We start from the raw sequence: 14358 nt of genomic DNA on the forward strand, positions 1-14358 counted from the left end.
AGTTCTCACCACATATCTAGATAAGTTCCTTGGGGGGTCTAGTTTCCAAAATGGGGTCACTTAGGGGGTTTCCACTGTTTAGGTACATCAGGGACTCTCCAAACGTGACATGGCGTCCGATCTGAATTCCAGCCAATTTTGCATTGAAAAAGTCAAACGGTGCTCCTTCCATTCTGAGCTCTGCCATGCGCCGAAACAGTCGTTCCCCCCCACAAATCAGGTATCAGCGTACTCAGGACAAATTGCACAATAACTTTTGCAGTCCAATTTCTCCTGTTACCCTTGGAAAAATAAAAAAAATTGAACCTGAAGTACTTTTTTTGTGAAAAAAAGTTAGATGTTCATTTTTTTTAAATATTCAAAAAAACTCCTGTGACGCACCTAAAGGGTTAATAAACTTCTTGAATGTGGTTTTGAGCACCTTAAGGGGTGCAGTTTTTAGAATGGTGTCACTTTTGGGTATTTTCTATCATATAGACCCCTCAAAGTGGCTTCAAATGTGATGTGGTCCTAAAAATTAAATGGTGTTGTAAAAATGAGAAATCGCTGGTCAACTTTTAACTCTTATAACTTCCTAACAAAAACAAATTTTGGTTCCAAAATTGTGCTGATGTAAAGTAAACATGTGGGAAATGTTAGTTATCAAGTTTTTTGTGTGCCGCATCTCTGTGATTTAAGGGCATAAAAATTCAAAGTTGGAAAATTGCGAAATTTTCAAAATTTTTGCCAAATTTCCATTTTTTCACAAATAAACGCAAGTTATTTGAATGAAATTTTACCACTAACATGAAGTACAATATGTCACGAGAAAACAATGTCAGAATCACCGGGATCCATGGAAGCCTTCCAGAGTTATGACCTCATAAAGGTACAGTGGTCAGAATTGTAAAAATTGGCCCGGTCATGAACGTGCAAACCACCCTTGGGGGTAAAGGGGTTAAAGACCAATCACAGGCTGGGTTTCGAGGGAGCTTCGTAATGACAGGCATGGAGGTCTTCAATAGATCCCCAGCTGTCATAGCAAACCATTGGTGCCAATGGGTGGAAAGAATAACACACAGCCATGTTGGCATGCTGTATTTAGCACGCTAACAGTCACAAGCAGAGCTCCACTCCACCTGCGGCTGTTAAAGGCAGGGTCTGGCTGTATCACAGAAGCCATTACCTGTCTCTATGTGTAAATATAGTGATAGCAGTGTAGTCTTCAGAATAAAGGGGGTTTTACACATAGCGATATCGCTAGCAATATCGCTAAAGCATCACCGATTTGGTGACGCAGCAGTGATATCGCTAGCAATATCGCTATGTGTGATACCTCCGACCGGCTCCCCCATTGTCTGTCACTGATCGCATGAGATCGCGCAGCTCCATTTCTCGTCGGGCGCTTCCTGCTGGCGCCGACGAGCGACGCGTGGACATGGACGGGAGGACGCCAGGATCGCTGCATGTGGAAGGTAAGTAACGACCGCTGTATCGCTGCTGCACCGCTGTGAGATCTGCCTGTGTGACAGCTCACTAGCGACCATTTAGCAATGCACCAGCGATCCTGACCGGGTCATATCGTGGTCGGGATCACTTGTGCATCGCTAAATGTAAAGGGGCCTTAAACCACTAAAAGCTTAATGTGTTACAGCAGAACTTGTGCTGAGCTTTATAGTTTTACTAATGCTACAGCTCTGCCCACCAGAAATGTCACTCAAGGAATAGTCCCTATCCTGCCAGAAACCAGGAAATGAGGAGACTGCTTAGCTCTGACCTGCTCAAGAGAAAACTTGATGATACCTTTTTAATTAGAGATATTCATCATGAAGTGTAAACAGAGCTATGGAACAAAAATGAAGAAATGATCCCATGTATTAGATAAGGTTCAAAGTCGATCCTCGCAATCAGCTGTATGTATGGTTACAGTAAGTATTCTCTTTTGTAGAAAATTTGTAAAAAAAAAAAAAGTATAGCTGAAGCTGGCTCTAAATTTCTATGAAGAAGAATTTACGTTTTTTTTTCTGGAATCACTCACATTGTGTAAATATAGTGCATTTTCATAGACTCATGTATTTTTATAGAAGCATAGTGAATAAAATACTAGAATTGGTGATGCTCTCTGCTGGTATATGGAAAACTGGAGCCTAGTGTGATATCGATTATCCAACTGGAAGAGAAAAAATTTGATTAATTTGTAGAATATGTCAATCATTTCATACATCAAATTCACTAGCATGGTATTCCATCAGCCAGTGACAGCCCAAATTTTTAAACATTGAATTTGGTTTAAAGGAACCGTGTCACATTGTATATGCAGTCCAATCTGTGAATAGTATGATATAGAGCAGGACCAACTAAGTAGAATGATAGTCCAGTGGGTGGTCCTACTCAGGGACTGACAGATAACTCTGCATGCACAGTCATTCTGGGCAGACTAGGAATCACTCAATAGGATCCTCTGACTGATACAAACACCAGGGATTTCAAAGAACAAACCCCCCAAAAATGTAAATCAATCTGATTAGCTCCCCCTGCTCTATAACATCTTGCCTGCAGATTACATACCATATTCAATATGTCAGGTTTCCTTTAGCATTTTCTAAATGAAGACAGATAGTAAAACAAAAGCTAGAGTTAGAATAGAAAAAAAATAATTAAAAACGGGAATATGTGTACATTCAACTAAAGTTAGAGAGGCCTAGCAGGGTACCAAAGCTTTGTCTGTTGGGTCCAGGCTCGAATGCAATTATTGGTTTGTTATGGCCAGAAACCCATTACAAACATCTGAACTCACTGTATATGCAACAATTTTAAGACAACTGCTTTCAGGTTTGATAATTACTTTTTCCCAGTTTAAATTTGTTTGGGTTGATTCACAAATGACTTAGGGTACCGTTACACTTAGCGACGCACCAGCGATCCCAACAACGATACGACCTGGTAAGGATCGCTGGTGCGTCGCTAAGTGGTCTCTAGTAAGCTGTCGTACAGTCAGATTTACCCAATGACGCCGCAGCGATCCAGCGATCCATATAACGACCTCAGCAGTCGTTAGGCCCTTGTCACACAGCAGCGATTATCACGACTCACGCCTGCGTCCATGATTTCTGAGTCGCTAACGAGGTCGCTTGTCGGTGTCAAGCACAGCAATGCATGCTGGCCAGCGGGCCACCAGCAATCAAAAAATGGCCCAGGACATGTGAGCACAATTATTGACATCGCAGCGGGGGCCTGGTCGCTGCTAATTGTTACACGTAACGAGATCGCGGTCAAGGTCGCTGTTGCATCACAAAATCGGTGACGCTTCAGCGATCTCGCTAGTGATCTCAATATGTGAGACGGGGCCTTTAGACCTAAATGATGATATGTCCTGTTTGTAGAATAATGACAGCAAAGTTTGGTATGCAATTATAAGAAATAGATGTGCAAATCTTCTGTGTAGATGGAGTGTGGACCTTTAGAATAATTTCATCTTAATTAGACACTGCAGTCAGCATAGATGCAACTTTATGAGCAATCCTGGCCAGCATTTCTCTGAAAGCAGCAGTATCATGCAAACTACACTTTTACATGACTCTAAATGCCTTTTATGTAAACCTGTTAGCAGCAATCTTGCATTTAAAAATCTAAGGCATAAGCCAATCGTTATTTTAACTATTGACAAGAGGAGGGCAAATACTCCAAATGTGTTGTTTGTGTAGAACAAGAAGGAGTGTCTATAGAGAAATCAGAGGCCTGCACAGGCCAATGTTAGGAGTGGAATGGATCAGAGGTGTTTTTTTTTCTTGCAGGGCATAGATTACATACTTGGATAAGAAAACTTTTTTTTTATTTGTGAAACAACTTCACATTTTTGTATCTTTTTATCTTTGCACATAAATCACCTATTATAGTTTCATTTACGCTCAAATTTATCAGCTTCTCCAGATAAGCTCATGTGGCACAAGGATCGATAGATCTTTAGATGTCGTGTTTCTTTGCAATTTTCTCCTTTTGGAAAAAAATGTGAACTTACATCAGATGTGTTGAATTCTCATTTGTGTATTGTTGTGTTGTGTTTAGAGAGGATAACATATTTCATATATAAATAGATTAGTTGGTAATTTAAAAGATAATAAATAATGGGTCATTATGGCAAATATTACACAAGTAGGCCAGGTATAGAAACTCAGCTAACCCTGTGTCATGTACCATGCTCAGTAATATTGGTCATTGACTCAATACGTTTTTTGTCCTGAGTTCACATTTTGTTGTAGGGCTTTGACATAAAGTTTGAGAAAGTTGCTAAATATAAAATGACTAATACGGTAGAGAGTGTTAAGAAAAGACAGTCTAACAATGGATCAAATTTATTATTATCCAACATGAGCCACTGTGATAATTTTGGTGAACTTTAATACTCCCTAGTCCAAAGCCCAAAATACATTAAATGGCTGTCAGCTGAACTATGCATTGGCCAGTTATTTAGCCAACAAACATCTTAGCCGACTCTCCCATACACAGAAGCACTCATGCGACCAAGTTCTCCTGTGTTCTCTATGAGAGAGCTACTGGCCAATGTGGTTATCTTCAAGAGATCAGTGTGATAAGTAGTCCAATATCGGACATGCTTGATTGACATCTCCCCCAACCATCTGTTTGCCAGTGTTTACATGCACAATTTATTTTCGGCTGAACTTCTTGAAATCAGTCGGTTAGGCCAACAATAGTATAATGTGTATGGGAGCCTTAAAGGGATTGCTGAATTTGTGCTAAAAGTCTGCAGACTTCTAAATCCTTAGAACGTATGCACCACACACTGCCAGGATTTTCCAGTGTTGTTGTTGAGAATCCAGACAGTGAGCGGTGCACGTATTGTAAGAATTCAGAGTCTGCAGCCATAGACAGACTACTAGACCAGACAACCCTTTTTAATATATATATGCATATAAATTAAAAAAAATTAAAAAAAGGGCAGCACTACCAAAATTATAAAATTGGTGCAAAACCTATTCAGCAGTGTCCAAATAACCGAGTTAATAAATCAAGAAAAATAGGCAGCACTCTAAATTGAATGTGAAAAAGGTGGATACTTTACTGATCCTCAGGTGTCACCTGAGGATCAGTAAAGTATCCACTTTTTTCACATTTAATTTGGAGTGCTGCCTATTTTTCTTGATTTATATATGTATATATATATATATATATATATATATATATACATACATACGGTTGTGCTCACAAGTTTGCATACCCCTGCAGAATTTTTGCTTTCTTGGCCTTTTGTCAGAGAATATGAATAATAACACCAAAACTCTTTCTCCACTAATAATTAGTGGTTGGGTGAAGCCAACTATTGTCACACTACTGAATTTTCTGCATTTAAATCATAATGACAACCTAAAACATCCAAATGACCCTGATCAAAAGTTCACACGCCCCATTACTTAATACCATGTATTGCCCAGTCTAACATCAAAAGCAGCTTGAAGTCTTTTGTGGTAGTTGTGGATGAGGTTCTTTATTTTCTCAGATGGTAAAGTGGCCCACTTTTCTTAGCCAAAAGCATCCAGTTCCTATAAATTCCTGGGCTGTCTAGCTTGAACTGCGGGCTTGAGATCTTCCCAGAGTGGCTCAATGATATTGAGACTGAGATGGCCACTCCAGAACCTTCACTTTGTTCTGCTGTAGCCAATGACTGGATGATTTGGCCTTGTGTTTTGGATCGTTGTCATGTCAGAACATCCAAGTACATCCCATGTGCAACTTCTGGGCTGATGATTGCAAATTTGGCTCCAGTATTTGCTGATAATGTGCTGCATTTATCTTTCCTTCAACTTTGACCAAGTGTCCTGTGCCTTTGTAGCTCACACATCCCCTAAACATCAGCGATCCACCTCCATACTTTACAGTAGGAATGGTGTTCCTTTCATCATAGGCCTTATTGACGTCTCTCCAAATGTAACATTTATGGTTGTGGCCAAAAAGATCAATTTTGGTCTTATCACTCCAAATTGCCTTGTTCCAGAAATTTTGAGGCTTGCGCTTTGCTGTTTTAAATATTGTAGGCGAGATACTTTGTGGCATTTGCACAGTAATGGCTTTCTTCTGGCAACTCGACCATGCAGCCCATTTTTTCTTCAAGTGGTTCCTTATTGTGCATCTTGAAACAGCCACACCACTAGTTTTCAGAGAGTCCAGTATTTCAGCTGATGTTATTTGTGGGTTTATGTTTGAACCCTGAACAATTTTCCTGGCAGTCATGTATGAAATTTTTGTTGGTCTACCTGACCATGGTTTTGATTTTTCAGAGCCCCTGATTTTCCATTTGTTAATCACAGTTTGATCACTGCTGACTGGCATTATCAATTCCTTGGATATCTTTTTGCATACCTTTCCTGTTTTATACAGTTCAACTACCTTTTCACGTAGATTCATTGATAATTCTTTTGCTTTACCCATGACTCACAATCCAGAAGTGTCCGTGCCTGGATGAAAGGTGCAAGAGTCTATCTGGATCCCAGAGACTCATTCAGCTTTAATGCACAAACACTGATTAGACACAAACAGGTCAAAGTTGAGGATGTTATCTTTAGTAGTTATTCAAACGCATTTGTGTCAACTTCTGTGCATGATATCAGGCCAAAATCACCAGGGTATGTGAACTTTTAATCGGGGTCTTTTGGATGTTTTGGATTGTCATTATGATTTAAAAAGAGAAAACACAGTACAGTAGTTTGACCGAAAATGGCTTCAACCAACTACTAACTATGAGTTGAGAATAAGTTTTGATGTTACCATTCATATTCTCTGAAAAAAGGCCAAGAAAGTAAAAATGCCGGGGTATGAAAACTTTTGAGCACAACTGTGTATATTTATATACTGTATATATAAAAACAATTTAATTGATATAGATGTTTAACTCACTATTTAGAATAAAATAGAGGTTACTGTTGTTTTAGTGTTTTAGTGGATGCTCTGCTAAATGTAATTGGACTGCTAGAATGGGTCTTATTATATAGCAGTATTTAGCAGAGTTGGTCCTTAGTAGCTCACATTATGCTGATTGCCTCTGAAGAGCTGCAGACCTAAACTGAATTGTATGCATTTATTTCAGAAGCGAGCATCTTAGTCTGTGTTACAGCTACCTGCGAATGTAATTTACAGCTTTTCAAGTGTAATTTAATTTTCCTTTACTCATTTATTTTCTTTTTGTTTATCTCTGTTTGAGTTATCGCCGAAATACACATTTTAATTGTATTGTACAATTTTCAAACATCTCAGGCTTTTGAACATTTGCACAGCATTTTCATTCAACCTACCTTCACTTTCGTAAAGAAAAAAAAAATCATTGATTCAGGACTTGGCAGGTTTTGCAAAATTAAGGGAAAACTTTATGCAGTATTGTGAAAGATTGCAACTGAAGTAAAAACAGAAAAGTTTTAAAAAATATAGTACTAGATAGAAAAAGTTACAGTACTAAGAACAAGAGTGCAGAGGAATGAAAATGGCAGTTTGACTTTTATAAAATTCCTATATTTGAAAGTATTCTAGAATTTGGATTTTATCTCTCATTGTTTTTATATAATACGCTAGGGATCATCATAACTTTTACATGTAAAGATATCTAGAAATGTGCCAAATTTGTTGCAACTGGGAATGTATTTCACACCTCTAAACTTTCTGTGTTGGGTGAATATGTTCTTTAATGAGAAATCCCCAGCATTTTATAAATTGCAAGACATTTTTATACATCATATAAATTGTTGTGCATAATTAAGCAGAGTTGGTATGAATTTGTTTGCAGCAATATCTGGCTGGTGGACCGGAGCCCCGAGCACTGGCCCTTACATCCTGACATCTGCAGCTCTTCTTTTGATTAGACAGCCTGGCACAAGGTCATATTTGTGTCATGTCACAACAATGGCCCTGTAATCTGCTGGTGTAGGTCCACTGTGTTTTATCAAGACCAAAGTCAGCGCAGCCGTCTACCAGGAAATTTCAGTGAACTTCATGCTTCCCTCTGCTGATAAGCTTTTTGGAGATGGAAATTTAATTCTCCAGCAGAACTTGGCACCTGTCCTCACTGCCAAAAATACCAATACCTGGATTGATAACAGTATCACTGTGCTTGATTGGCCAGCAAACTCGCCTGACCTTAACCCATTAGAGAATCTATGGGGTATTGTCAAGAGGAAGATGAGAGACACCAGACCCAACAATGCAGACGAGCTGAAGGTTGATATCAAAGCAACCTGGGCTTCTATAGCACATCAGCAGTGCCACAGGCTGATCGCCTCCATGCCACGCTGCATTGATGCAGTAATTGATGACAAAGGAAACCCGACCAAGTATTGAGTGCATTTACTGAATATACTGAGATAATGACTTTTTGGTGTTCAGTGGCTGTAAGCCATAATCAACATTAACAGAAATAAACACTTGAAATAGATCACTCTGTTTGCTATGACTCTTTATAATATATGAGTTTTGCTTTTTGTATTGAAGAACTGAAATAAATTAACTTTTTGATGATATTCTAATTTTGTGAGATGCACCTGTATATACCAGTATGGTAAGTAAGGTGATGGATAGTTAATTAACCACCACCGTACTTACCATACAGGGATATACGTCTCCATTCTGTCAGCAGCGCAGAATTTGTCCACTAACTCCCTTTACAGTCTGATGGTCGCTTGCTGACCAATGAATCCCCTGAGGCTGATTTTCTACATTATATGAATTTTCAACAGATTGACCTGGTGAGTTTAATCTGAGTGCAAAACTTACTGTATTTCTTGGATAAGACCCTAATTGTGCTGATCTCTCCTACAGTTTCTTTATTACTCGAACCAAGCAATTCCTAAGACTTGGTGGCTCGTTTCGAGTAACAATTATAATGGGTGTTAATGGAAAATCTGAGCAATTTTCTGGCAGTCCCTACAAGGAGGTCTGAGGAGCAGTGAAAATATTAAAATGTATGGAAAAAGTGCTGAGTGGAAAGAGAACAGCATGGAGAAGTTCTCAGCAGCATATTTGAGTTAAACAGAAATAAATGGACATAACAATTTAAACCCTCCGTCAGGAACAATGGATCTGACAGGCGCAGCTCTTCTACTTTCATTTCTCCCTTCTCACCAGATTTTCAGGAAACCCCCTCCCTCTAGATAGTCTCCTGGCTCTAGCTGCTGTGTGAAACCTGATACCACAGTTGGTCTGCAGAGCTTCAGGAAGGAAGATATAGCTGTGCTGGCTTCTCAGGCTCATTGGTCCCGAACACATCACACTTTATAAGGTTGGTATGTAATGTTTTTAGTGATTACTATTGTTTATTTAGCTTGTTTCATGAATGGATAGAGAAGGGATTGTGGATATTTCATATAAATAAGGCAGATTTTCTTACAAATGAAAGTGTACTTCTCAGGAGTTTTGAAATTTGTGTGTATATCAAAGTTATTACTTTTATGTTGAGTAAATGGGTTTGTTTTGCACCGGATAATGTGTAGTCTCTTTTATTACATCCCTATGAAGGTCTCTGATCACTTTTAGGTCACTGAAATTGAGAAAATTAGATATTCTAGGCATTTTTCTAGCTAGCCTGCGCTTGTCAGGCACATTGTTCCATTACGAGTTAGTGCGAATATTGTTCCTGACGGAGGGTTAAATAGAGAGGAAGTCCATCTCTGAATATCAACCATTAATAGTAATAATATATGTGGCCTAAACAATGAATGGCAGACCATTCGGGATTGGAAAAGCCAAAAGAAACTCATGAACATGGGTTAAACCAAAAAGTGAATATAGGGACAATGATATAGATAATAAAAAATGCCTTTATTAAACAGTGAATGGCAACAATCAGCACTGTGTGCAAGAGTGCCCACACACTATTATGATAAAATGCAGAGAGCAATAAAAGAGGACAATTATATACAACATGCAACATACAGTGGGGAAAAAAGGATTTAGTCAGCCACCAATTGTGCAAGTTCTCCCACAAAGAAATGCCACCCCACACCATTACTGACCCACTGCCAAATCGGTCATGCTGAAGGATGTTGCAGGCAGCAGATTGCTCTCCACGGCGTCTCCAGACTCTGTCACGTCTGTCACATGTGCTGAGTGCGAACCTGCTGCCTGCAACATCCTTCAGCATGACCAGTTTGGCAGTGGGTCAGTAATGGTGTGGAGTGGCATTTCTTTGGAGGGCCACACAGCCCTCCATGTGCTCACCAGAGGTAGCCTGACTGCCAATAGGTCAATAGGTGCCAAGATGAGATCATCAGACCCCTTGTGAGACCATATGCTGGTGCGTTGGCTCTGGGTTCCTCCTAATGCAGGACAATGCTAGACCTCATGTGGCTGGAGTGTGTCAGCAGTTCCTGCAAGATGAAGGCATTGAAGCTATGGATTGGCCTACCCGTTCCCCAGACCTGAATCTGATTGAGCACATCTGGGTCAGCATGTCTCGCTCCATCCACCAACGTCACATTGCACCACAGACTGTCCAGGAGTTGACGGATGCTTTAGTCTAGGTCTGGGAGGAAATCCCACAGGAGAACATCTGCCACCTCATCAGGAGCATGTCCAGGCATTGTAGGGAGGTCATACAGGCACATGGAGGCCATACACAATACTGAGCATCATTTTGACTTGTTTCCACTTTAATTTTGTCTTGTTTTGATTTTCATTTTGACTTGTTTCCACTTTCATATTGGGGGCTCTCCAAATCCAGGCCTCCATTGGTTCAAAAATTTGATTTCCATTGATGATTTTTTGTGATTATGTTGACAGCACATTCAAGTTTGTACAGAACAAAGTATTTAATGAGAATATTTCATTCATTTAGATCTAGGATGTGTTATTTGAGTGTTCCCTTTATTTTTTGAGCAGTGGATATATAGATAAATATAGGTGTAAAAATAACTATTCCCCTGATGTATAATGTCCAATATAGCCAGACTGAACATAAATATCAAGTTAAAATCAGTAACTAATGTCCAATCAATCACATCAACGTAATAAGGAAAAAATCATGCAAATAGATTCCTAGGGCATGTAGATTAGAAGAAGAAATGAAAAACACTATTGAGGGTAAAATGGCAATTTGCCCCACATAGTGTACATAAAACCAAAAGATGCAGGTTAAATTCCTGCCCTAAATATACACCTACTGTATAAAGCACAGGATCAGCCACATTGTCAAATAATTAAATAATGATAGAGGGTAATGAATAAAGATAGTATATATGACCTGAGGCTGTTACATGGTAGTGATCCAGTGGTGGTCTCCGGTTCGAGGTGCGGTGCACACCCCGACGCGCATTTCAGAACTCTGTCCTTCATCAGGGTAACTGCTGAGAACAATGGTTTCACACTTTTACTCTACTTTAAGGTCTGACAATAAAACATTCAAAATCGACTAGAAATTGGAGTTTACGGGAAAAAAATGCTAAGAAACATTCTTTCCTGTATAATGACTTGAATATAAGGTAAATTTACAAAGGATTTAAAAAAATAATAATAATTTATGTAAACCAAAATTGAAATCTTTATTAAAAAATTTGAAATTTCAGGATAATGTATGAAGGAAGCAAGAAGATTCCAAAAATTTGATGGAATAGGTGTTAAGAGTGGCGGAAGGCACTAAATAAAAATATAATTAAAGTGCCTTCGCCACTCGGGGTCCACCGTGCGGAAGCTGGAAAAACCGCAGCTAAGTGAAGGCAGAGCAATCTGGTGGCAGTGTGCAAAGGGTAAAATGGCACCCAATTACACTAAGCAAGCTCTGTTACAATCACAGAGCCTGCAAGCAAAAACCAAATACAGAAACGCTGAGTCTGTTTAAGGTCACAGACACTCAGCAATGCACACGCAGTATTTATGGTCACAGGAGTAGCCTTAGACAGCAGGACTACTCCGTCTAGACCTACCGTAAAGACAAGTGTGCGTGGCGCCGCAACTGCGAATGCCCGGCAGGACTGCAATAGCAGTGTGGTGATAATTGCGCCGCTGGCCAAACGCCACACTCACGCTGGCACACTGCAGACGCTAAGCTGCTGAGATAGATGGAGCAAATGCACGCTGGCGCTAGCGCTGCTAGTGGCAGAACTGAAACACACAGACGTAGTATCAGAGGAATGGGGGTTTCAAATGAGTCATTCACCAGTCCAAGCATCCATCAACAAACATACAGCAGCAAGTATGAATATACTAGCGCATGGCAGAACAGCCATGCGCGCTTTTTATACCGAACGGGACCTTCCGGAAATCTCTAAGGCTCCAGGAAGAGCCAATGGGATTTGACACAGGACCTGAGCACCTGACTCCCGAACTCCAATGGGAGTTCGTCCCATGAGCATGCTCAGATGAGGGAACAAAGGACTTAGCCTCTGGAGACAGTTGCCGCAGGGCAATCTCCTCTGCAATCTCCACTGCAGCAGGAAAAGCGCAGGAGACCGCAGAATGTGAGGAGCTAGATTTCAGCAAAGGAGAGGCAGAAATCTGACTCCTAACAATAGGAACACATATACACCCTATAATAGATTGTTTAGATTAGATTATATATTGTGAAAAAAGTGTAGTTGTGGTACTCCCACACTCATAGGTCTGTACACAGGGCAAGCCTGCCAAAAATTACAAGCAGAGTCACTCATACACCCTTCAAGGCACCAACTGTTGTATCTCATTCAAACATTGTGAACAAAGTGTATGTGTGGTGCTCCTACACTCATAAATTCTTTGCACAAGTGCAAAGCCAGGAAAAAAGATATAAGTAGGGTCATTCAGTCATCCATAGACCCTTGAAGGCAACAAATGGTGAGCCTCATTCAAATATTGAAGATTAATTGCACTTTATGTGCTGATGTGATCTGGTGGTGTGGAAAAGTCAGCGCTAATCCAGACTTTGTTCCTTTTTATCTGAGTGAGAATGTCATCATTTTTTGTTGGTAGCCAAAAGCATTTGTCTGTTATGACACCCCCAATGGCACTAAAAACTAGCCCAGACAAGATACTAGTGTCAAGGCAGCACAACACCTCTAAGGCATAGAGGGACAGCTCATACCAAGTGTCAAGCTTTGAAACTCAATCGTTAAATTTTGCTCCTACCTTTGCTGTACTTGGTGTGAGTCTCCCTTGACTTTCCTCATGGGTTGGGCATTGTTTCAACAATAGCCTTGTGGTAGATCACCATTTTATTAGACCTTTCCACTTCAGGAAGGAGATACACAATGTTCTCCTTATGGTATGGTTCTAGCAGAGTGAACAACCAGTACTCTTTTTTGGCCAAGATGAATGTAACACAAGGGTCTTATGTGCCAAGCTCCCTAAAGCCAACAATTCCCTGTCTCCACCATGATGACTACTCTCCATCTCCTCCTCCTCCATCTCTTCCTCCTCATTCCCGTCATCAGCCCATCCACATAAGAGAGATGGGATGAAGCTTTTGTGAGTACAAGCCTCTGTTGAGCTAGCAGCTTCCACCCCCTCGTTGTTACCCAGTTGACACTGAGCAGATCAGATGAGGTTGGGCTGGGTAGTATCTCCCTGTATTATGCCATCCTCCATCTCCACCTGGTAGTAAGCAAAGCTTCAGCTATAATTGTGAACAACGACTGTTTAAGTAGGCACAGAAGTGGGATCATTGTGCCAATTATGACATCATCTATGGTCCCTGGCTTTGTGCAGTCCTAAAAGTCTTGGAGAATTGCACGAGTGTTAGACATCCATGCCCACTCTTCAGTTGTTATGTGCGGCGGTTGCCCAGAATACCAACGGGTATGTTAGAGCTGGTATTCGACAACTGGCCTTTGCTGCTCACAAAGCCTTGCCAGAATGGGCAGTATGGAGTTTGTGATGGATCACGCAGGGGAAGGGGGTATCGACTTTGCTCACCTCAGGAGAGGGGTGAGAAGGACACAGCAGGGATTGGCTCTCTGGTGCCATCACTTGCCCCAGGTAAGTCAGGGAACTGCACCGAGGGCATATAGTCTCCGGAAAGGCTTCCCTTATAGATATGAGTTAATGAGGCGCTCCCAGTGAAAGGGGATATATATCACCAGTCCAGGCTGGAATATATATATATAAACCTTCTGGCCTGCACTGCCAGAGTTCCTCGCTAAAACAGTATGGTTTATTGCCACCAGTTCCTCGTACGAAATAAGCTAGTCCGACAGCAGGCTTATATCAGGCCAGAAACCAACTTGGGTAGCATATAATAACCAACAGAGCATGTGGAAGTGGGGATTCATGTATCAAGATAAAAGAGAAGCCCAAGATTAATTTTATATTTAATCGCTAAAAAGGCACACTAGAAATATACAGGTATATATTTTACAAGAACAATATACAGGTATACAGTCAAGAGTGTAGCACAAGGATAGGGTATAGATAGGA

This window comes from Dendrobates tinctorius, unplaced genomic scaffold (genome assembly GCF_039654945.1).
Source record: "Dendrobates tinctorius isolate UK_male_01 unplaced genomic scaffold, ASM3965494v1 ptg000105l, whole genome shotgun sequence".
Lineage (NCBI taxonomy): Eukaryota > Metazoa > Chordata > Amphibia > Anura > Dendrobatidae > Dendrobates > Dendrobates tinctorius.